At 36.0% G+C, this 25,600-nt stretch overlaps 1 protein-coding gene across 16 annotated transcripts in view; it reads left to right on the top strand.

Annotated features, from left to right (window-relative positions):
• The window catches only part of ATG5 (autophagy related 5), a 122,107-nt gene that overhangs the window by 75,905 nt on the left and 20,602 nt on the right, over window positions 1-25,600 (top strand). The gene's annotated exons all lie outside the window — the stretch shown is intronic.

Genomic DNA, 25,600 nt, shown 5'->3' with positions numbered 1-25,600 from the left:
TACTGAATTAATGAAGTTCTGGGACAGACAAAGCTAATCTGTAGTGGCAAAAAGTAGTTGCGTCGGGTGCAGGTCTCAGCCAAGTGAGGAGGACGGGGGTGGAGATAGACTAACTAATAAGGGGCAAGAGGGAACTTTAGGGGATGATGGAAATGTCCTCTGTATTGTCAGGGCAATGGTCCTGAAACTGTAACAAGAAACTGTAACAAGTTTGTTACAGTTTGAACTATGCATTTAAAATGTGTAAACTATACCTTTAAACAGTTTGTTACAGTTTGAACTATACATTTAAAATGTGTTCATTTTGTTGTGTGTAATTTTGTACCTCAATAAAGTTAAGTTTTAAAATTCAGTAATCAGTTTACAGACTGGGAAGAGTCTGGGAATTTCTTACATGATGGTTGTAGCCAAGGTATAAATTAATCAGCTTAGGCCCCTCCTTCTTGTTAGGTTAGATTCTTCCCATATGCTTAGTTTCTGGGTTTTTGTTTTGTTTTTTCATTGTTGTTGTTTGTTTTTTGTATTTGTTTTTGAGGAAGATTAGCCCCGAGCTAACATCGTGCGCATCTTCCTCTACTTGATATGTGGGATATCTAACATCGTGCCCATCTTCCTCTACTTGATATGTGGGACGCCTACCGCCGCATAGCTTGATAAGTGGTGCCATGTTGGCACCCAGGGTCTGAACGGGTGAACCCCGGGCTGCCGAAGCAAAGAGCTCAAACTTAATTGCTGCGCCACCAGGCCGGCCCCTGTTGTTGTTTGTTTTTACTTAACCTTTAAAAAAATTCTTCACTGCCTGGTTTGAGTTGATTCCTTATCCCCTTCCCCCACTGAAAATTGTAACGAATCCCTTTCTTTTCTAATTTTACTTGAGAGGATTTTGTATTTCAGTCATCAATTTGTAGTCATACTTGACATTAATCATAATGTTATATGTTATGTGTTAGTTATCAGACAAGCCTGTCTTAATTGTCTTGTGTGGCTAACATCTAGAATCTTAAGCACTTTCAGAGCCTCAAGGTACTGATCAGGAATTGGAGAGGTTATTGTAGATAGCAGTAAATGACTAGAATGACATACTGTTAAGGTGTGAGCTTAAAGATTTCTGAAAAAGATACTTGACATTAGAACAGAGAATTGCCATGTAACTTTAAATGTAAAATCCTGTATGAAATTTACCCAAATATTCTAATATGGTTTTTTTCCTTAGGTATAATTCGCATGCCAGAGAATACCCCCCTTTTTTTATTGCTTTTTCTCCCTAAATCCCCCCAATACACAGTTGTATATCTTAGTTGTGGGTCCTTCTAGTTGTGGTATGTGGGACGCCACCTCAGCATGGCCTGATGAGCGGTGCCATGTCCTCGCCCAGGATCTGAACCGGCGAAACCCTGGAAGCGGAGTGCTCGAACTTAACCACTCAGCCATGGGGCAGGCCCCAAGAATACCCCTTTAAAGTGCACAATTTTAGTTCATTCAGAGTTGTGCAACCATCGCCACTATCTAATTTTAGAACATTTTTATCATCTCAAAAATAAATCCCATACCCATTAACCCTGTTTGCTCCTCTCCCTGGGCTCTGACAACTACGAATCTGCTTTCTGTCTCTTTGGACATGCTATTATGGACATATAAAGGTAATCATGTAACATGTGTCTTTTGTGTCTGCCTTATTCCATGTAGCATAATATTTTCAAGGTTCATCCATCTTGTAACATGCATCTTATTCTTTTTTTTAATGACTGAATAACATTCCATTGTATGATATACCACATTTTGTTTATCCATTCATCACTTGATGACTGTTTGGGTGGTTTCCACTTTTGGGCTGTTAGGAATAATGCTCCTATGAACATTCATGTCCAAATTTTGGGGTGGACATGTGTTTTCAGTTCTCCTGAGTATATACCTAGGAGTAGAACTAGTAGTTCATATGGTAATTCTATGTTTAATCTTATGAGGAGCTGCAAACTGTTTTTCCAAATTGGCCACACCACCAGCAATGTATGAGTGTTTCACTTTCTCCATATCCCTGCCAACACTTGTTATTGTACATCTTTTTGATTATAGCCATCCTATGTGCTTAGGAAGGGGTGATTTTGATTTGCATTTCCCTAGTGACAAATGATGTCAAGCATCTTTTCATGTGCTTACTGGCCATTTGTATATCTTCTTAGGAGAAATGTCTCTTTAAATCCTTTGCTCATTTTTAAATTGGGTTCTCTCTTTCCTTGTTAAATTGTAAGAGTTTTTAATATATTCTGAATACTAGACCCTTACTACATAGATGCTTTACAAATGTTTTCTTCCTTTGTGTGGGCTTCTCTTTACTTTCTTGGTATGCTGTCCTTGGAAGCAGAAAAGTTTTAATTTCGATGAAGTCCAGCTCATTTTTTCTTTGGTTGCTTATGCATTTATGTTGTCACATCTAAGAAACCATTCCCTAATAAAAAGGTGATGAAGATTTTCTCCTATGTTTTCTTCTAAAGTTTTATAGTTTTAGTTCTTTAATTTAGATCTTTGATCCATTTTGAGTTAATTTTTGTATATGGCACAAGGTAGGGGGTCCAGCTTCGTTCTTTTTATGAGGATATTCCAGTTCTCCCAACATGATTTGTTGAAGACTTCTCTTTCCCTCCCTGGATTGTCTTGGCACACTTGTTGAAAATAATTGTCCACAAAGTCGTCCCATTCACAACAACATGGATAGACCTTGAGGGTATTATGTTGAGTGAAATAAGCCAGACAGAGAAAGACGAACTCTGTATGACTCCACTCATAGGTGGTAGTTAACATATAGACAAAGAGCACTGATCGGTGGTTGCCAGGGGAAAGGGGAGGTGGGGGGAGGGCACTAGGGGTGAAGTGGTGTACTTACAACATGACTAATAATGATGTACAACTGTAATTTCACAAGGTTGTTAACTATCATAATCTTAATAAAAAAAAAATTGTCCACAAACGTACTGGTTTATATCCAGAAACTCAGTTCTGCTCCACTGATAATCTGTCTTTATGTCATTACCACACTGTCTTGAATTCTGTAGCTTTGTAGTAATTTTTGAAAGTGAGAAGTGTCTTCATCTTTGCTCTTTTTTTTCAAAATTATTTTTGGCTATTCTGGATCTTTTGCATTTCCATGTGAATTCTAGGGTCACTTTCTGCACAACAGCCAGCTGGGATTTGAGGGCACTGTGTTGCGTGTGTAGGTTCATTTGTGGAGAATGGCCGCCTCGGCAGACGGTGTTAAGTCTTCCCATCCATGAACACAGGATTTCTTCCCATTCATTTAAGTCTGCAGTTTGTTTCAGCAATGTTTTGTAGTTTTCAGTGTACAAATCTCACACTTCTTTGTTAAATTTATTCCTATATATTTTTCCTTTTTGATCCACTTGTTTTTATTACCGTTTTCGGATTGTTCATTGCTACTGTGTGTAGATAATACTGATTTTTTTAATGTTGATTTGTATCCTGCAGCCTCTTTGAACTTGTTTATTACCTCTAATAGTTTGTTTGCTGATTCCTTAGAATTTTCTATATAGGAGATCATGTCACTACAAATAGAGATAGTTTTACTTCTACCTTTCAAATTTGAATGCTTTTTATTTCTGTTTCTTGGCTAATTTCCCTGACTAGAACCCCCAGTACAGTGTCAAAATAGAAAGGGCAAAAGCAGACATCCTTGTCTTATTCCTCGTCTTAGAGGGGGAGAGCTTACAGTCTTTCACTATTAAGTATGATGTTTAAGTATTTAAAGTATAAATACCCTTTATAAGATTGAGTTCCCTACTATTCATGTTTTGTTGAGTATTTTTTTCATTAAAGGGTCTTGGATTTCTTGTGTCAAGTGCATTTTCTGTGTCTATTCAGGCGATTATCTGAGTTTTTTCCTTTTATTCTATTAATATATTGCATTGGTTGAATTTTTTGTTGAACCAACCTTGGATTCCTGGGATAGATCTTATTTGGTCATAATATATAACACATGTAGCTGGATTTGGTTTGCGAAGTTTCTGTTGAAGATTTTTGTCTATATTCATAAGGATTATTGGTCTCTAATATTCTTATCTTGTGATGTCTTTGTCTGGTTTTGATATCAGGATAATACTGGCCTCATAGAATGAGTTGGGAAGTGTTCCCTCTTCTAGTTTTTGGAAGAATTTGTGAAAGATTGGTGTTAAATCTTTAAATAATTGGTAGAATTCACCCATGAAGTCATCTGGTCCTGGGTGTTTCTTTATGGGAAGTTTTTAAAATTACGAATTCAATCTCCTATGTTCAAAATTTTGACAGTTTTTGCCAGTGTTCTCATTGCTTTTATGGAGGAGAGGATATTTGAGGTCCTTATTCCACTATTACTGATGACATCACACTTCTAATGATTCTTAACTTTCAAAGTTTGATAGGTGGATTTTTGTAGAAACTTGGGCAAGAGAAGAAAGATTGAGGTATTTTCTGAGGTTTTTGTTTTGTTTTGTTTTGTTTTTAAATCTGTTCTTTCTAATTACTTTTAAATACAAAAATTTTAACTCAGTGTATTGCTTAAGAGTGTGAATATTGTATAAATGATAGATGATTACTTATTTGCAAAAGTTGTATATTCTTGACTACAGTCACGTACCACATAATGATGTTTTGGTCAACAATGGACTGCATGTATGACGGTAGTCCATAATATTGGTACCATATAGCCTAGGTGCGTAGTAGGCTGTAACACCTAGGTTTGTGTAAGTACAATCACGTAACAACACATTTTCTCAGAACCTATCCCCTTCATTAAGTGATGTGTAACTGTATTTTGGAGTTTTTTCCCCAAATGGGTTGGTTCTCTGATAAAGAACTTTGAAAAATTTGAAGAATTGAATCTGTAACATTCATTAATATAGCAAGTGGTTAAGATGGAGAAGTTTTCACTTAGGCAATTTTAAGTTTATATCCCAACTAGCTGTATGATTTGGGGCATTTATCTTACATTTCTGGACTCTAATTTTATCATCTGTAAAATAGGGATAATATTTCATAGGGTTTTGTGAAGACTCAATGTTAATATTTTTAATACAGTGTTGTGTCTGGTGTATAGTAAATAATTTGCATATTATTTGCTGTTATTCTTAGATGTTATTGACTTAAATCATTACAGTTCTGCTGTGAATTATTTTATCAGCAATGATGGTGGCTTGCCATGCCTGCTGTATTCTTTTATTTTTATGACTAGTGGAACATATCTGACAAATAGCTCACTCCATTTATCAGTGTATTTCTGGTCTTAGCATAGTCTTCTCTCTGAGGCTCTATCTGGTCCCAAAAATCTTATTTCTCATCACTACCAAACACTAGCATAACTTGCTCTTTCTGTTTCAGTTTCCTATTTCTTTACCCCTTTCCTTCAAGTTCCTAGACTAAATACCTTGGAACCAGTTTCGATCTGTTTCTTAGACTAGTAGGTTATAATGTACCAGAACTATTAACATTTATCCCCTTCTTGCCATTTGCACTTTTAGTACCTGATAGTTTGATTTTTGTAAAACATAGCTGGACTCCAACCACATAACATCATGTGTTCCCCAAAACATGCTTGCTGTTTTATTTTCTTACTCTGCTCACTCCTGTTAGAAATAGCCCCTACTCCCGGAATGTTTCTAAACTCATCTCAGATGTCACTTCCATCAAGAAGTCTTTCTTGACTTCTCCATATGTACCCTCGGCCCTTCATGCTGTGTAGAAATTATGTCTTTTTTCTCTGAACTTTGTTTTAAAACATTCCCTTCTAACTTTTATCATGGCAAACGTAATTATAGAACATTAGAGCTGGAGGAAGCCTTAGGAACTACCTAATTCAACTCCCTAATTTTAGAATAGGACAACTTGCGCAAAACTCTTGCCCATTTTTCAATTGGATATTTGATGGGAAAGGCAGAAGTAGAACTTGGGTCTTGGATTTCCAGCCTAGTTCTTTTTCTACACGCAGCATTGTAATGTAATATAGACATTTCTTAAACCATTTTGCAGTATTTCACCATGGATCTGTTGAAGTCTGTGTGGTTTCTCTGTAAGCAGTAACCTATGAATTCCTGAGGACAAGGAATTGTTTCATTTCTCTCTGTATCTTTATAGATGTTTCTCAGAGACTATTTCCTACTAGAATCAATGAATGAATAATAGTTTGCTAGTTTGCTTTAGTATTAATATTCTTAATGTAAAACTCGAATGATTTATACACCTTTTAAAAGAAATTGATAAAGTGAGGCCTGCAGGGGGCAGCCCAACACAGCAAGTTCTGATTGCCCTTGCTGAAAGCTGCTCTCTATCATTTTAGACTTACGTGGATTGTTGAAAAATGAAAGCAACTGTTAGAAGCTTATTTGGCGGTATATTTTAAAACAATTGTCATGTATAGGAACGAGAACTTTTTGATGTAGATGACTTGCTGTTTTGTTTTTAAAGCGTTAGATGAGAGCAAATGGTGTTTATTGGAGCTTTTTAAAATTTTGCTTTATTTATTAATTTCAAAATAACACAGATAAGCTGATGGCAAGTGTCCCTAATTTATTGCAAGAGAAATTAAAATATGCAAACTGCTTATTATCCCGAACTACTAAAGTTATTATTAAGTGAAGTTAACCTTTTCTCATTACTAATTTGTTACACTAAGCTAAGCTAGGTCATTGTTTCATTTAATATTTTCAAGATTAAAAAATATTGCTGATTATTAAAGTAACCTATAAACAAATAATAGCTAACATTTATTGAGTACTTCATTGTGTGCCAGATACTACTTTAAATATTTTATATGTATTAATTCATCTAATCCTCACTCAGGTCCTCTAGGATGTGCTGGCACGGTCCTCGTTGTATAGATGAGGTAATTGAGATGAAGATTGGTTATTGAAACTTACCTATGGTCACTCAGCTTAGTAAGTGGAAGAGCTGGGATTTGAACCCAGGCAGTCTGGCGCCAGAGCCCACACTCTTCATCACTATTCCCTTTGATATATTGTTAATTTCATTACTTTTATTTTCTTACTCCTTTCTATCATAACTTTCCATTTGAGATTATTTTCCAGTTTTTACACACATCAGGCTTCTTATTACACCACCCTTTCTGTTGCTTCCTGCTTTCAGGCCTTTTATTCTTCTAGTAGAGAAAATGCATGGCAGAAAGTAAAAACATAACATCCTCCCTTGAGTGCGAAGAGATTGAAACAGATAGCTAAAATTGTGCGGTTTTCTTTTTCTTTTATTTACAGAATGTTCTTTTTCCAATTAGCAATTAAGCAATTAAGACATGAGTTTTCAAATTTAGGAATAGAATGAACTTTACTCCCTATGCTTAAGCATGTAGTACCATGGGGTAATTTTAGAAGCAAAATATGAGATACTTCATTTTAAAAGAGAAACAGATTGTGATAAGATGGTCTTAATTGTTTCATTAAAAATTATTTTTAGATCCTTCCACAAAGAAATTCTTGTTTGTAATAAGATGCTTATTATTTTATTATGGTGTTCTAACATATATAAAAATTAACTTTACTATGAGTTATTCGTATTTATTTTCTTTCTCATTCTTTCCTTTTGATAATTTCGCCTCTCCTTAACACTGCTTTGGGAATATGACTAGACATAGTACAAATAAGTTAGACTCCAATTGGTCAGTTTGAAATTTGACAAAAGCTTAGGTTAAATGTGAGATGGCTTAAGAGATTATAACTGTTGTCTAAAATGAAAATAGAACAGTGTCATACTTGAAGTATTGAATAATATGTATATCACAAAATAAAGTCTTAGTATGTAACTCTAAGAGAATATTTTTAAATTAAGTTTACTTTTTGGTATTATTCATTTTTTAAGGCACCTTGGACAATAGTTAATTTTTGGGCTTCCTGGAGGAATTGTACACCCTGATAATATACTCAAAAGAGATAACTTATACCCCAGGGTAGTCAGCCAGGGTCTTGCTACTGCTTTAATGATTGACTTAGAGTCTTCCAATCTTTCCCTAACTGATGTGGATTTTGGTTGCCCAATTTACTGCCGGCCTAATAAGGTCTAGACAGTTTAAGCCTAAGCTTAGTCTGTCCAAAAAAAACCTTCATTCTTTCAACCTTACTATTCAAAAAGATCTCTAAGACCCAAATTGACTTCTTTGTGTCTCTATCACATTTTTCTTTCAATCTTTTGTTCCATCCCAGAGAATGTTGACATCCAGAAATGATGTCCCATACAGTGATCATTTAATCAGTTGACAATTTCATGGTGTAAGAAAATTTGCTTAATCACTTACCTATTCCAATATGCAAACTACCTTCTGATTTTTTTTTCTGTTCTTCTCATAAATGATTTTCATATAACATGCCAGAACACACAACACCTGTCTGTTAAGAACAGAATTACTAGGCTTTGATTCTTAGTACTGGTTCCTTCTTTTGGGTAAATATGAGAGTTGCTTTTGGTCTAATTACTCATACTTTTAAAATAACTAATTACTAATAATTTCAAGTAGGTATTATCTAGAATGGTTAATTAGGAATATTAGAAGGAAAAAACAATTTAAAAAATACAAAGACTACTATCCTATTTATATCTGACTGGAGCCTGGAGAATTTGTTTGACATTTCATACCCTGGTATCATACTCTTTGGTGAGGTATATCTCTTAGTCGTTGGATCATACTTATTTTTGTTTTGTTTTATTTTTAATTTTCAAGGCCTTGGGGGGATTTATATAACACTACTTCTTTATGATACATGCAGATTGTTGTTAATTATAAGACAAATACTAAAGAGATGATATAAATACAGATATATATATAGATATGTTAATATGTGCATCAATTATATTGTATTACATATAGATGCACATATTGATATAAACATTTGAAACTCCTCATCTTTAACTAGGCAAGCTGCTGCTTTTGCAGATTGTGATATATGAAAATGTTAATTTTACCAGTTAAGAGATATGGTCTCGTATAAACATTCAATTGTATTATCCTACTTTGATTCCTTGGGAACATTTTACAGAATATATCTTGTCCTAAACAGGATGTATCTCTCAAAGATCTGCTTCAAAAAGGCTATAAATTTAAAGGAAAGTCAGTGCTGGTTCAAAGAGCCGTGTTTGAGAGTATTGCTTAGAGGGGTAGGGGTAGGGTGAGTTGTCTATCAATGGAATGATGAGTCTGATCATATTTAAGTTCAACAGAATTGGATCTACGTTTGGAAACCAAAAATATTTGAGTAGACCAAATGTGTACCTTGGGTGTGATCTTTTCATTAATGTCATCTGCGTGCATGCATAGGTTGTGACACAGTTATGTACACAACACAAATTAAAATTGTACTAGTTGTGAAATTATAGAAATTAATGAGCTAAGGATTTCAAATGATTATTGAGTTCATTGATGAGTGATTTGTATATTAGATATGTGGCTGAATTAATGTACATGAAACTTTGAGAAGTCAAACTAATGTACATTACTTATTATTGAACTTCATTTAACCATGTTTTACACCATGTTAAACTTGTCTTCATAACGTCATTGTAAATGGAAATTACATTTGAAATGTAGAAAAGTAACATATACTAAGAAATAACATGTTTTCAAAGCTAAAGACTCAGAAATCCAATGTAGTACTTATTAATATTTTATTTTCTAGATTTTTCAAAGCATAGTTAAGAAGAACATTGGTTATTTTAGATATACAAAAGGAAAGAATTTCTCCAGCTAGTTTAAAATTTGAAAGAAATAATATTTCAGTAGGCCCTTCTATCCTTTTAGTCTTTTCTTCCTTTCTCTCTTTTCTTTTCCTCCTTCCTTTTTCTTTTTCTTCATCTTTCTGTCCCACCTTAACCTCCTTTACAGAGTCCTTCCTTTCTCCTGCCTCAGTAATCTGAAAAGTGTTTTTTCTAAGTAGTAAAGCATCTCCAATTGTAATTAAAGTTTTAAAGTTTACTTTTAGAAGCAGAGCTTTGCTAAAGGAAAAATACCTCTATTAGCTTACTTTTAAAATCCTTTTCATCATGATGAGGGTAATTATCTGTTACTTCTCAGAAGTTAGCCACAGCTAATTTCTGACTCTGAGTACATGTTTAAAGTAACTTAGAATCAGCTTGGGACAGTTCTGACGTCTGCTTATGTAATGCAGCATCCATACTCTTCGCTAGGTGTTCATTTTAGCTACAGATGCTTCATATAAAACAGGGTAGAGTAGCTTTCAAAAGGATCTACACATCAAAGTGTAACTTGAACTCTGGTTTTTACATTGCTTGAGGAGTTCTTAATGGAGTAGAACTAACAAATTTGCTTTTCTCCCAACACATCATTTTATAGTTTTAAGTAGTTTTATTACTTTGGAATGTTTGAACAACGTCCACATTAAGTATTATTGTAATTCATATTCTATGTGATAAGGAATGTTTCCTTTAATTATAATAAATTCTGGAGAATAATGATGCTGCTTCTGGAACAGTAATTAAAATTCCTTAAATAAAGCACTATATTTTAAGTTGGAATACCACATTCTTTCACTCATTTGTAGTTTGACTGATACCTATTCATGAGGCCAAGTTATCTTTTAAGACCTGATTCCTAAGAGGGCTTTGAAATAAGTGCAATGATTATAACTTGCTAGTGAATTCTTTGAAGCAGAATGCCTCTTGTTCAACTCCTTACCACAGTCTCTTTTCCATTTCTCATATGGATAAACTGTCACTTAAATTACGTAAGAATTAATCTTTGGCTGTATATGATCCTCTTAGAATCCTGTTTAAAAATCACCACGTCAGTGTACTAAATAACAAAACATTCATGCTATTTTAAAACTTCCATTATGGAAAAGAAACCTGTAATTTGCCTCACTGAATTGGTAGTATTGGATTATTATCTTGAAATAAAATACTCTTGGGATACATCAGCCTACCCTACAGACAGTGCTCTCTTCATATAGCGTGTTCCAAAAATTTGAATTTTTTGTGGACATATTATAAATGATAAAATTCCTAGGATAAGCCATGTAGTTAATAATGAAATTGAACTATGACAGCAGTGCTGTAAATCCTAATCTGCATTCATAGTATTGTTCCTTTACATTCCAGATCTAACTCAAGAATCTGCAAGAGGAAGAGTTCCTCTTACTGCAGAGTCACTTCTCCCCTTCAGGTCACAGCAGTGTGGGTGGGAATCCGAGGGTCCAAGCTAGTGAGGGAGAGTGGGAAGCTGAGGCGTTCCTTTGCCGCCCTGACCGGTGGAGAGGGTTCTGGGAAAGCCCAGAGGCAGCAGAGGTGAGCCCACAGTCGGGGCCACAGTTTATCAGTGAGGAGGCTTTTTATGATCTAGACACTGTATTTGGTAAGATAGATTACTTCCACTTCATATATAACCCTTTATTGAATTCTGTATCTATTTTAGTAAGCCTTCCTCCTTTTTAACTAGTGTTTTTTAATTTTGGAATTTTTTTGCTTCATTTTAAGTGTCAGAACATTAATTTTAAATGCGTTTTGGTGAAGAATTAAGGCAAAGTCATTTAAATTCCCACAGACTTTAAACTTTAAAATTGCCATGAATGCTATACAACTTTTTAAAACCTGTAATTTTTCTGAATTGATGAGCGCAGGAATATTTCTCTGATCCTTATTGTCAGGGGACTCTCAACCTCCTTTAAATTTAAAAAAAATTGCGGGAAATAATTTTTTTTAAACTCATGAAGCAAACATATAGTACAAATAGTTATAAATTAAACTGTGATGAATCTGAGCTATCACTTCAGAAGGGAATCCATATGAGGACTTTTTACGTTATGTTTTCTTTTTTCCTTTTTTGAGGAAGATTAGCCCTAAGCTAGCATCTGCCACCAATCCTCCTCTTTTTGCTGAGTAGGATTGGCCCTGAGCTAACAACGCCTGTGCCCATCTTCCTCTATTTTATATGTGGGACACCTGTCACAACATGGCTTGTTAAGTGGTATGTAGGTCTGTGCCTGGGATCCAAACCAGCAAACCCTGGGCCACTGAAGCAGAGTGCATTACCTTAACCACTATGCCACCAGACCGGCCCCTTTACATTACGTTTTCTTTTTAATAACAACTTTATTGAAGTATAGTTTTGATACCCTTTTAAAGTGTACTGTTCATTGATTTTTTTTTTTACAACATTCACAGAGTTGGTACACTCATCACTACTGTGTAATTCCAGAACATTTTTATCACCCCAAGGAGAAACCCCATACTGTGTTAGCTGTCACTCCTCATTCCCCCTCCCAACCCATGTCAACCACTATTCTACTTTCTGTCTCTATGGATTTGCCTATTCTGAACACTTTGTGTAAATGAAATGTTATAGTATATGGCATTTTGTGTCTGACTTCTTTCACTTGCATTATATTTCTGTGGCCTGTCAATGTTGTAGCATGTTTCAGTACATTCCCTTTTTTTTTTTTTTTTGCTTTTTCTCCCCAAATCACCCCAGTAGATAGTTGTATACTTTTAGTTGTGGGTCCTTCTAGTTGTAGCATGTGGGATGCTGCCTCAACATGGCCTGATGAGTGATGCCATGTCCGCACCCAGGATCTGAACTGGCGAAACCCTGGGCCGCTGAAGTGGAGTGCTCAAACTTAACCACTCAGCCACAGGGCTGGCCCCCAGTACATTCCTTTTTATGGCCAAGTAATATTCCATTGTGTGGAGATATATTTCATTTATTTATTCACCAGTTGATGGACATTTGGATTGTTTCTGCCTTTTGGCTATTATGAATAAACACTGCTGTGAACATCAGTGTATAAGTCTTTGTGTGGACATATATTTTCAGTTCTCTTGGCTAGATACTTAGGAGCGAAATTGCTGGGTTATGTGGTAATTCTGTCTTTTGAGGAACTGCCAAACTGTTTTCCAAAGCATCTGCACCGTTTCACATTCTCACAAGCAATGTATAAAGGTTCCAATTTGTTCATGTCTTTGCCAACACTTGTTACTTTCTATTATTTCCATTATAGCCATCTAATTTTGATTTCAATTTGCCCTTCCCTAGTTACTAATGATGTTAAACATCTTCTCATGTGCTTACTGGCCATTTGTATATCATCTTAGAAGAAATGTTTTTGAATCCTTCACTCATTTTTTAACTGAGTTGTCTTTTTATTGTTGAGTTGTAAAAGTTCCTTATATATTCTGGATACTAGTCCCTTATCAGATATATGATTTGCAAATATTTTCTCCCCATATTGTGGGTTTTCTTTTTTTTTCTTAAAGATTGGCTCTGAGCTAACATCTGTTGCCGATCTTTTTTTTTCTTCTTCTTCTCCCAAAGCCCGCGTCCCCCCCCCCCCCCCCGAGTACATAGTTGTATATTCTAGTTGTAGGTCCTTCTAGTTCTGCTGTGTGGGATCCTGCCTCAGCATGGCTTGATGAGCAGTGCTAGGTCTCTGCCTAGGAACTGAACTGGCAAAACCCTGGGCTGCCGAAGCAGAGGGTGTGAACTTAACCACTCAGCCATGGGGCTGACCTCTTCCTTTTTTTTAATTTTAATTTTTTTGAGGCAACATTGGTTTGTAACATAAATTTCGGATGTACATTATATTTTGATTTCTGCATAGACTACCTTGTGTTCACTACCCAAAGTCTAATTGCCATCCTTGAACATTCTCATGTGCCCTTTCACCCTCCCTTCTGGTAACTACCAATCTGTTCTCTGTATCTATGTGTTTGTTTGTTGTTGTTGTTTTAATCTTGCACATATGAATGAAATCATATGGTATTTGGCTTTTTCCCTCTGACCTATTTCATTTGGCTTTTGCCCTCTAGATCCATCCATGTTGCACGTGGCAAGATTTCATCTTTGTTATGGCAGAGTAGTATTCCACTGTGTATATACCACATTTTCCTTTCTTTTCTTTCTTTCTTTTTTTTTTCTTTGAGGAAGATTAGCCCTGAGCTAACTGCTGCCAATCCTCCTCTTTTTGCTGAGAAAGACTCACCCTGAGCTAACATCTGTGCCCTCTTTATACTTTATATGTGGGACGCCTACCACAGCATGGCTTGCCAAGCAGTGCCATTTCCGCACCCAGGATCTGAACTGGCAAACCCCGGGCCGCTGTAGCAGAACGTGAGCACTTAACCGCTGGGTGACTGGGCCGGCCTCATACCACATTTTCTTTATCCATTCATTCGTTATGGGTACTTAGATTGTTCCCAGGTCATGGCTATCGTGAGTATGCTGCAATAAACATAAGGGTGCATATATCTTTTGGAATTAGTGTTTTCGTGTTCTTTGGGTAAGTACCCAGAAGTGGAATAGTTAGATCATATGGTAGTTCTAGTCTTAATTTTTTGAGGAATCTCCATACTGTTTTCCATAGTGGGCTGCACCAGTTTGCACTCCCACCAGCACTGTACGAGGGTTCCGTTTTCTCCACATTCCTCTCCAATACTTGTTATTTCTTGTCTTTTTAATTTTTTTTTAAAGATTGGCACCTGAGCTAACAGCTGTTGCCAATCCTTTTCTTTTTAAATTCTTCTCCTCAAAGCCCCCCTGTACATAGTTGTATATTCTAGTTGTGAGTGCCTCTGGTTGTGCCTTGTAGGATGCCACCTCAGCATGGCCCGATGAGCGGTGCCATGTCTGCACCCAGGATCCGAACTGGTGAAACCGTGGGCCACCGAAGCCGAGTGCACAAACTTAACCACTCAGCCATGGGGCCGGCCCCTCTTGTCTTTTTAATTATAGCCACTCTGATCATATCTCATTGTAGTTTTGATTTGCATTTCCCTAATAGTCAGGGATGTTAAATATCTTTTCATGTGCCTGTTGGGTATTTGTATATCTTTGGAAAAATGTCTGTTCAGATCCTCTGCACCCTTTTTTTTTTTTGAGGAAGATTAGCCCTGAGCTAACATCTGCTGCCAATCCTCCTCTTTTTCCTGAAGAAGACTTGCCCTGAGCTAACATCTGTGCCTCTCTTCCTCTATTTTATGTGGGATGCCTACCATAGCATGGCTTGGCAGGTGGTGTGTAGGTCCGCAGCTGGGATCCGAACTAGCGAACCCTGGGCCACCAAAGCAGAGTGTATGAACTTAACCACTGCACCACCTGGCCAGCCCCCTGCCCATTTTTTAAATGGGTTGTTTGTTTTTTGTTGTTGAGTTGTACAAGTTTTTTAATATATTTTTAATATTAACCCCTTATCAGATATATGATTTGCAAATACCTCTTCCCAGTTGTTAGGCTCTCTTTTTGTTTTGTTTTTGGTTTCCTTTGCCTTGCAGAAGCTTTTTAGTATGATGTAGTCCCATTTGTTTATTTTTTCTTCTGTTTCCCTTACCTGAGGAGACATGATATTCAAAAAGATACTGCTAAAACTCATGTTGAAATATTGACTAGGTTTTCTTCTAGGAGTTTTATGGTTTCAGGTGTTAGATTCAAGTCTTTAATCCATCTTGAGTTAGTTTTGTGTATGATGTAAGATTAATTTTTTTGCATGTATTCTCAACACCATTTATTCAGAAGGCTTTCCTTTCTCCATGTAGGTTTTTGGCTCATTTGTCAAAAATTAGCCATCCACAGATGTGTGGGTTTATTTCTGGGCTCTTGATTCTGTTCTGTTGATGTCTGTGTCTGCTTTTCTGCCAGTGCTGTTTTGCTTGCTATAGCTTTGTAGTATATTTTGAAATCGGGTTGTGATACCTGCAGCTTTGTTCTTTTCATTTTCTTGATGGTGTCTTTGAAGTACAGATTTTTAATTTTGATGAAGTCTAGCTTATTTTTTCTTTGGTTGCTTGTGCTTTCGGCTGGTGATATCTAAGAAACCATTGCCTAATCCAAAGCCATAAAGATTTCCTCCTGTGTTTTCTTCTAAGGACTTTATAGTGTTAACTACATTGCCTTTTTTCATATGTTCTTCAGAGTAGTCAAGTGCTGTGATTTTGAATTTCTTAATTAGCAGATTACTTCATCAGGGAGATCTGTAAAATATTTGTCACTTATTTTCTACTTCTAAAAAATTCTTAAGAATTTATGAAATCTGCTTTTGATGATACTTTGATGGGATAAATTTTTAAAAAATTATTAGTATGTCAGTAACAAAATTATCATCATTTCCATATTATAAACTCTGTTTAGCATTCATTGAAAAACCCACAGACTATGTTCAGAGGGCTTAGGCTCTTCCTAGAGCTTCACTGGCTCCTAATCCAGGTTTAGAAATACTGTTCTGGTAGATAAGATGCTTGACTAGACGTCAAGAGAACAGAAGTGCAGTTCTGAGGGCAGCACAGCCTGTCTTACTCAGATGTTTTCTTGTTGCTACTTTGATTTCTTTATTTGTACAGATTAAAAGCGATGCTTAATTATTTCATGTAAGTATACTGTAAAGGTTAAAATAATAGTCGATATATAAAAGTATCCTTTGATTCTTCAGTAGAAAACAGTTCATTCATTGATTATATCACTCTTGTATTAGCCTATCTTTTTAGTGTGGCTTTGGATAAAATTAGTAAAGATGTTTTAAAGCTCTTGTAGATCATGAAATTTCTGCTATGATTCCCTTGGTTTTGAAATTTTTGCAGAGAAACCGTAGAACAAGTAAAATAATTATTACTAAAAACGTCAATCCTAGCACTTTTATAGGAAGCTTTTCGTTTGGCCACTGTGTTGATAATTTCATACAAAAAATTTAAAAGCAATGTATAGCTTGTTTTATAAATTGGCTCGTAAACAGCATCAAATTGATCTCAATCTTGAGTAAGAGAGAAATAGTGCTTCCCTGTATCGTATTTTATTCAGTGAAAGGATATGAGGAAGACACAAACTGTTACCTGTGTTTGAAGAAAATTTCCCTTATTTATGTGACAAAATATATTTGGCATTGTCTAGACAAAATTATAATAAATATAACAATTTAAATAAGACAAAACATAAACTTCAAACCAGATGTGTGGATATAATTCTGATGGGTGCTTTCATTTAATCATAGTCTCAATTAAGACAGTACTGCTTTGAGGATTGTGTCCCTGACTATAATAATGACAGCTTTTCGAATGTTAATTATTATTTTTTAGTCTTGTCAGGAATATTAAAAGTGGACTTCAGACTCTGGTAGCATAACTACAGAAAGTGCTTATTTTCAAGTCTCCTATTTCCCTACATAAAGGATAAAAGTAGTCTGATTAAGTGACACAGACTCCCCCCACCCGCTCCCCTTCCTGTTCCCTCACTTCCCACCACGGAAAGGACTGTTTACTGTAAAGGTCTAAAAGCATTCATTTGAAATGGTCTGTTCTTTTTACTTAATGAGGTATTGTAATTGTGTATATTCTTAAGCTAATTTTAATATGAGACTTCTTTTGAAAAGCATGTGATGCAAAATTTGATATGCATGAATATATTTTAGGCCAAATATGCATGTGACAGTTTGAAGCACATCATGTGTCATTGTTGGTAAAGTCTGGCTGCATATCCTGTGTAAACCCCTGTTTTCTTTTTCTTTGTGCCACATATTTATTCTAATTAACAAGACTTCAAAGGGAACTGATGGTTGAATACCAGTTATTTTTCATTCTCTCTGTTACTGGTTCTGTAAATAGACTAACCTTTCTTTGGTTCCGTATTTAACAGTAGTTTGAAAAGGAGGGATGAAAAGGACTAATCATTGTTAAGCACCTCTTGCATTAGATGGTTCTTGTGTCTCATCTCATTTGATTATCGCAGCACTCATTCAAAGATATCTATTGTTCCCAGTTTTCAGATTCAGAAACAGACTCTCAAAGATTGACGTAGTTCGCCCCAGGTGCAGTCACTTCTGTTGAGTTGGGATTCCAGCTGAGCTTTTGCTAATTCCACTATAGTTGACATTCCAAGCTCTATGTGTTGAGCTCTTAGCCTACTTTTCTCCCCTTGTCCACTAATTTCTCACAGATAGTGTTACATTCCAGCTACCCTCTGAGTACTTGAGTGGAGGGGTCATATGAAAGGAAAGGGTTTGGACCGCACTCTGCCTGAAATGGCCTTATGTCTTTCTCTATTTTAAAAATATTAATGTATTTCAGGTTGGAAGCTTGAAGACCTTCTGTATTCCCCCCTTTGTTTTCATCCTCTTGAAACGCCTTGCTGATACATGACATTCTGCTACACTTAGCATGTTTGACTTTATACCTGCGAGTATATCTTCCACTCTTAGAAAATGAAAATATGTAACCAGTTATGGTTTCTTTGTTTCTATTTTTGTTTTTGCTCTAGCTGCCGAAAAAGTTTGAGTTAAATTTTGTGCCTAAGCTTTTGAATTTTCTCTCATAGCACTTTGTACATATTTCTGTAAACAGTTAACACTATATTACAATTATTTGTGTATGTGTACTTTATTCATCTTTGTATCCACCAACACAGTAAGACCTTAGTAAATGTTCACTAAATGTTTAAGGAATGAAGATTTCTGATATAATTTACCCCTGACCCTCTGGTCATTAGTCAGAGATCCTGGACCTGGGTACTACTATTGGGATAATTCTATCTAACCTACATATGTGTTAATAATTATTGTTGTTGTTATATGCATGCTTTTATTATAAGCAGTCTCAAATCCTTTCCTTTTTTCTTTCTTTTTTTCTTTTTTTTGGTGAGGAAGATTGGCCCTAAGCTAACATCTGTTGCCAGTCTTCCTCTTTTTGCTTGAGGAAGATTGTCACTGAGCTAACATCTGTGCCAGTCTTCCTCTGTTTTATGTGGGACGCCACCACAGCATAGCTTGACGAGCAGTGCTATGTTTGTGCCCAGGATCAGAACCTGCGAACCCCAGGCCAGCAAAGGGGAGCGTGTGAACTTAACGACTAGACCACGGGGCCAGCCCCTCAAATCTTTTTTTAACATAGTCAGGAAATTAATATTATTCATTGCAATTTGTTTATCTTTATATCCTTGTAATGCCTGTCATCACTGTTAATTGAATATCACAACTATGTGATTCTCTGAAGAATTACATTGTGGTTTTTTTTTTTTTACTAAGGATCTATAAGAAAAGTTTTATTGGTCATCACTGTCACCATTTTGGTAATAATGAAGCTTTTACTACTTACTTGTAAAACTTTTCAAAAATAATAAGTTCATGATTTTGAAATTGTATGCCAAGCAAAAATAGACTGATTTTGTTGGTGGGGTTTTTGATATTGGAGGTAGCTTTTGTACATAGACGGCATACTTAGAGTTATTTGTGTTTTATTAGAGTTGTAAATTGTAAAATCTAGTTTTTCTAATGCCTTTCAGTTAAATTTCTGCTAGTTATGTAATTTTTGTAGAAAAATGAAAGCAGTCTTTTTCACTTCTTTATTTCTATAATTCATCCTTTTCTAGATTTAATTCTTCTAAAACACAGTACTACTTACATAGTTAGTGAAACAATCAAATTATATTCTTTATTAATGATTAAATAGACATTGCTAATTCCAGTTATGGTTCAGAATAGGTTATTTTTAAAACACCTACAAATCTAACAGGTGAAATCCTTTGATATGCTTATGTAACTCTTCTAAATCAAATAAATTTTACTTCTAGGTGTGGAAATCAGTCATCCTGATTATTTCAGGGGATTTAAAAGCAAAGCATATGCACAGAGTAGCTGACGATATCAAAACTTGTTGCTACACCTGGAAAAATACAACATATGTGAAGTATCAATATGATAACTTGTTTCTTCAGCCCAACCAAGGAGAACAGAATGCCTGTCTCAGGCTCACTGGAGCAGATGATGCTATGGATTCAGTTGACAATGATTCAGGTTATTGGTGGGAGATCCTGACCGCAGGTGCCACTCCTCTGATGATTTTGTCCAAGCCATTTTAACAAAGTGTGCCCCTTGTCGTTATCAGGTTCTACTGCTGTATCAATAGGAGACCCCCAGCCTGCCCCTCCCCTTCCACTGCACCCCTCCCACCCCCAGCTTTTAATTAAGGCCATTTGTAAGTTTCAAAACCCAGTGAATCATTCTGCATCTACTGGATGCCTTTTAGGTTGTATCCTTGCTGAATTTTTATGTTGTTCTGTTTTATAACTTTTAATCACTTTGTTTCGCTGAATAGAATCTTCTTTTACTATCTGACAGGATTCTTCCTCCTCTTTATGGTCACTGACTCCATGGTCAATGAGCTAGATAGATACCCTTGTAGCTATAAATTGTCATTTTTAAGAAAACCGACATTTCTAATCCATATTATATGTTGATACAGTATATATAATCACTGTCATTTTTAACAAAACACACATTTCTAATCCATATTTTATGTTGTTACAGTATTAATGACCAAAACAACAAAATTAGCACTAATGCCATGTAGTGACAGGATGACTGCAAGATTAGAATATCTTCTTATAATCATAAATGTTTTCTATTATGGCTCAATACAAAATACATATCAGTAGTCAGTAAATTTCTGTTGAGTATCAGGTCACAGTAAGAACAGTCACAACACTTACTGAGCATTTACTTTGTGCTAGGCATTATTCTAAATGTTTTACATGAATTACCATGTGTAATCTTCACATGCAGTTGCAAGAAATAGTACAGAAAGATCTATGATATCCCTCACCCAGTTGCCCCCACTGGTGACTGCTTGTATAGCTGTTGCACCGTATCATTACCAAGAAATCGACATTGATACAATCCACAAACCTTAGCATATTTCATTGCGTTTGTTCCAACACAAGCTACCCTTTTATAGCCACAGCTTCCTACCTCACTTCCCCCCTCCCTAACCTCTGACAACAACTAATTTTTTCTGTTTCTAAAATTTAATCTTTTTTTTTTTTTTTTGAGGAAGATTAGCCCTGACCTAACTACTGCCAATCCTTCTCTTTTTGCTGAGGAAGACTGGCCCTGAGCTAACATCCATGCCCGTCTTCCTCTACTTTATACATGGGACACCTACCACAGCATGGCTTTTGCCAAGTGGTGCCATGTCTTCACCCGGGATCCGAACTGGCGAACCGTGGGCAGCTGAGAAGCGAAATGTGTGAACTTTGCTGCGCCACTGGACTGGCCCCTAAAATTTAATCATTTACTAATGTTATATAAATGGAATCATTCCATATGTAACTTTTTGAAATTGACTATTTTCATGCAGCATAATTCCCTTGAGCTCCATACAAGTTGTTGCATGTATTAGTGGGATTTTTGTTTTGTTTTGTTTTATTGCTGAGCAGTATTCACTATGTACCTGTTGAAAGACATTGGGATCGTTTCCAGTTTTGGGATATTAGAAGTAACGCTGCTATGAACATTTGTGTGCAAGTTTTTTTGAGAACATAAGTTTGCATTTCTCTTAAAATACTCAGGAGTACAATTCCTGGGTCATATGGTAGATGCATGTTTAGTTTTATAAGAAACTACCATACTTTTTCCAGAGAGGTTATATGATTTTACATTTGTACCAACAATGTATGAGTGATATAGTTTCTCCACCTGCTCACTGGCATTTGGTATTGTTACTGTTTTTTATTTTAGACGTTCTGGTAGGTGTGTAGTGATATTGCATTGTGGTATTGCACTTTACATTTCCTTAATGGCTAATGATGTGTCAAACATGTTTTTATATGCTTATTTTTCATCCGTGTTTCCTTTTGGTGAGATGTCTGTCTGTGTCTTTTGTCCATTTTCTAATTGAATTCTTTGCTTTTTTTTGACTCTTAAATTTTTAGAGTTCTTTATGTATTCTAGGTACAAGACTTTTGTTGGATATGTGATTTACAGATATTCTCACCTAGTCTGTGGCTTGTCTTTTCATCTTCTTCATAGGATCTCTTGCAGAGGCATACATTTTTTATTTTGATGAGGTCCAATTTATGAGTATTTCCTTTTATGGATCTTGCTTTAGGTGTTAAATTCTAGACTAATATTGAATTTAGTCCTAAAATGACTTTGCCTTTTTTTCCCCTTGCTGTATAAATAAATGTTAGAACATAACGTTGAATTTCATGCTCTTGGACCTTTTAGCATCCGGACAAGTGGACTTAGAGAAAATAGATTGAAACTAAAAGGATATAAAACTTGAGTCTGCTAAATTGGGATAGTATTCAGTTAAAATATCCATTACATTGTTCTGAAATTGTTGCTGATGGTGTTAGTGTGGTTTAGGGTGTGTGTGAGTGATCGTGTGTACCGTAATTGCTCTGTGCATGTATTTTATCATCTGAGAAGCTCTGCGATGTAGATCTTATCTCCATTTACACTTGTGCGTGTGTGCACATACATAGATAGTTGTTCCTGTTTTACAGTTGAGGAGACTGAAGTCCAGGAAAGTTCAGTAATTCTGCACATGGTCCTATAATGAATGAGCGAACCTGGACTTAAAGCCCGTTCTTTTTGGCTCTGAAGCCTACACTGTTAACAGCTGCACTGCGTCTTTTGTTGCATTGTGTACCTTGTGTAACTCTCAAGAATCAAACCTGATCTTAGTGATGCGGTTCCGCCTGTTACCCTTCAAGTCCGTATGTTGTCTGATTTTCAAACTGCTGCAGTAAGTCAGCATTTCTTGTTTTATCAGCTTGAGCGCTAACCTATTTGGTTAGCCTGTTTGGCTGTATTGGAAATAGACCTTTTCTCTGTATTTTGTTTCTTAGATATAAACTTAATAAAATCATGATCATCCTCCAGTTTACACTATTGTTGTAACATCGTCTTTTAAGAATTTGTGTCACTCTTGAACTGTCAGTTTAAGAAAATATATTCCCTAAAATTTTATAAATTTAACTTAAAATTTTTACAAATTTGATTCCTCTGCTTCTGTTCAAAGTATCTCTGAGGTAAATGAGCAATATAGCTCTTCCGTATAGGACAAAGTTATTGTTCGTTGGTGAGGGTGCATGAGTAGAGGAGGGATGGGGAGCAGCCAGCCAGGAGCACCCCAACTTTGTATTCTATTTGGTATAGTGAAGAAATGACTAACATATATATTTTAAAATGTAACAAAGGCAGTTTCAAAGATGACTTTACCAAGTCATATTATTTCTCATGAGAGAGTAACGCTGTTTCTTGGAAGTCCCTGAAATGGTTTACATATTTACAAATAATGACTAAGTAAGTATTGTGCTGTATTGCTTTTCTAGTGGCTTTCTTGTCTGTCAGACTAAGATTCAGATTACTGTGAATATTGTTAGCATAGTCTGGTTTCATGTATACTAAATCAAAGTTCACAGAATTCATGTTCCCGGAGCTTTTCGTATTTTTAAAATTCTCACTATATTCAAAAGAAAGATAGCGGTTTAGTACTTCCTTGCATAATTTAGTCTTTGCTTAACTCCAACTTAGACTTAATGAGATCTGCACGAAATTTGCATGAACCTATCATCCATTCTCATTGCCCTTCAGAACTTCTGTAGAGTATTTGAATGCGTGAGCTATCTGTGGAGGGCTTTTGTTTTAAGGGTAGATAACCCCCAAAATTGAGTATTTTCCATAATCTTTGGTGTGACTTACTCAGACACTTAATTGCTCTTTTCTAGAATACTAAATTTTTAAGAATAAGAATATTTGGGGCCGGCCCGGTGGCACAGCCATTAAGTGCGAACCTTCTGCTTTGGCGGCCCGAGGTTCGCCGGTTCGGATCCCAGGTGTGGACATTGCACTGCTTGGCAATCCACGCTGTGATAGGCATCCCACATATAAAGTAGAGGAAGATGGACATGGATGTTAGCTCAGGGCCAGTCTTCCTCAGCAAAAAGAGGAGAATTGGCAGCGGATGTTAGGGCTAATCCTCCTCCTCAAAAAAAAAATAAGAATATAAGTTTTTAAGGGCATTGTAATAAATATTAAACAAAATGTTTGTTAGATTTTTGATTGAGATGTATTGGGTCTTCATCTTTTAAAATAAGGTTTTTGTTGTATGAGAAACAGCACTTTACTTTGAGGAGAGTTTTCTTGGTTACCATTCTAAAGGATTTACCTAGAACATGTTAATAATACTGAGGCTTCTTCCTTCCCCCCAAGCAAATAACATCATTACAAAAGTTTTTGAAGTTATATCTTTGTTATAACTCCTCAGATTTGGGAGAGTGGAAAAAAGAGAGGTACAGAGAAATTCTAGGCCATTCTTCTAGGAATGGGGGTAGAGAATATCTGTTTTTTAATATGTAGCTAAGACTACTTGGCCTTTCCTGTTTAGCGTATTGTTTTCAGGTTATTGTATTATATATTATATTCCTATACCTCAGCCACCTCACAATTCTGTCACTAAGTAGGAGGTGAATGAATCTTAAGATTTCTTTGACTTTGCTGTAAACCTTGGTATTTTCAGAATAGACTATGACTGATACATTTTAAGTTTTTTTTTTTTTAATTGGGTCTACAGTCCTGACTCTTTTTCTGCTTACCCAGACCCAGTTGTCATCACACAGGCTGGCATTATTCAGACAGCCTTTCACTGGTCAACCTAATAGTTAGCTCGCTGGTCAGCCTGATGTTACCTCTCAGCCAAGTCATCGCACACAGTGCTGCTTTCCATTAGCCTTCAGAAAAAGCCTCTTTCATCACGTCACTTCCTTTGCTAAAAAGTCTTAACAGCTTCCTCATTGTCTGGAAGATAGAAAGCCCTAAGTGGGTGGTGGCTGTTTTAAATTATTACTACAGTCCCCTATTCATTTCTTTCCTCTCCGAACTCTCCTAACTCTTCTTATCTTCACATAGTTAATCCTTGGTTGTGCATGATACCATTCTCAGTTTGGTCTTGTGTGAAAAGTATGAGCTTCCTAAATTGAAGGCTATCAATCATACTTTAATAAAATAATCCCTAAAGAGTTCAGTTAGCGAAATGCATTACATTATCTTCTGTGCATATGAATTATCAAGATTTTAGGGGGCCAGCCAGGTGGTATAGAGGTTAAGTTCAGTGCGCTCTGCTTCGGCAGCCTGAGGTTCGTGAGTTTGGTTCCTAGGCATGGGCCTACATCGCTCATCAAACCATGCTGTGGCAGTGACCCACATACAAAATATAGGAATGTTAGCTCAGGGCCAATCTTCCTCACCCGCCCCCCCCCCCAAAAAAAAAAAACAAAACAAAAAAAGATTTTAGTTTCTACAGGTTTTTTTTTCCATACTTGGCCACAGACAACTGTATTATTGGAGTACCATTTTTAACTTCTAATAGGTATCCACTGAGTATACACTGTAAGGAGGAAAGGTAGCTCACATGCTTTTACACCATGTCAGTGTTTTCTTACATTTTAGTTTATGTCCACACTTAAAACTAGATTATTTTTTACCAAATCGGTGACAGTTATATCAAAGAAGTTGAGGTATTAAAAAAGAGACAAACTTGTCTTTAATGGCCAGGTATTTGAAATCATTTTCTTATGAAATATGAGACATTATTCTGTTCTTCTAAGTTGTTATGATTTTTGACTCTTGGAAGCTTAAAATAAAAACTTAACATCTTAAAATGAAATAACAGTTGAAGAGCGTTTTTATTCTCTTTCACATTTATTTGTTTATTTCCTCTGTGCGTAGTGCAGTTCTTCTGCTATTCTCACCACAAACTTAAGAAATATGGAAATTCCCAAATTTCCAAAGAAACTGGGTGCGAGATCAGAGAGCTTATGAACTGTAGTGCTGTTCACAGACTGGCTGAT

This window comes from Equus przewalskii, chromosome 9 (genome assembly GCF_037783145.1).
Source record: "Equus przewalskii isolate Varuska chromosome 9, EquPr2, whole genome shotgun sequence".
In the NCBI taxonomy this organism is placed as follows: Eukaryota; Metazoa; Chordata; class Mammalia; order Perissodactyla; family Equidae; genus Equus; species Equus przewalskii.
This window is presented reverse-complemented; position numbering and strand designations above follow the sequence as displayed.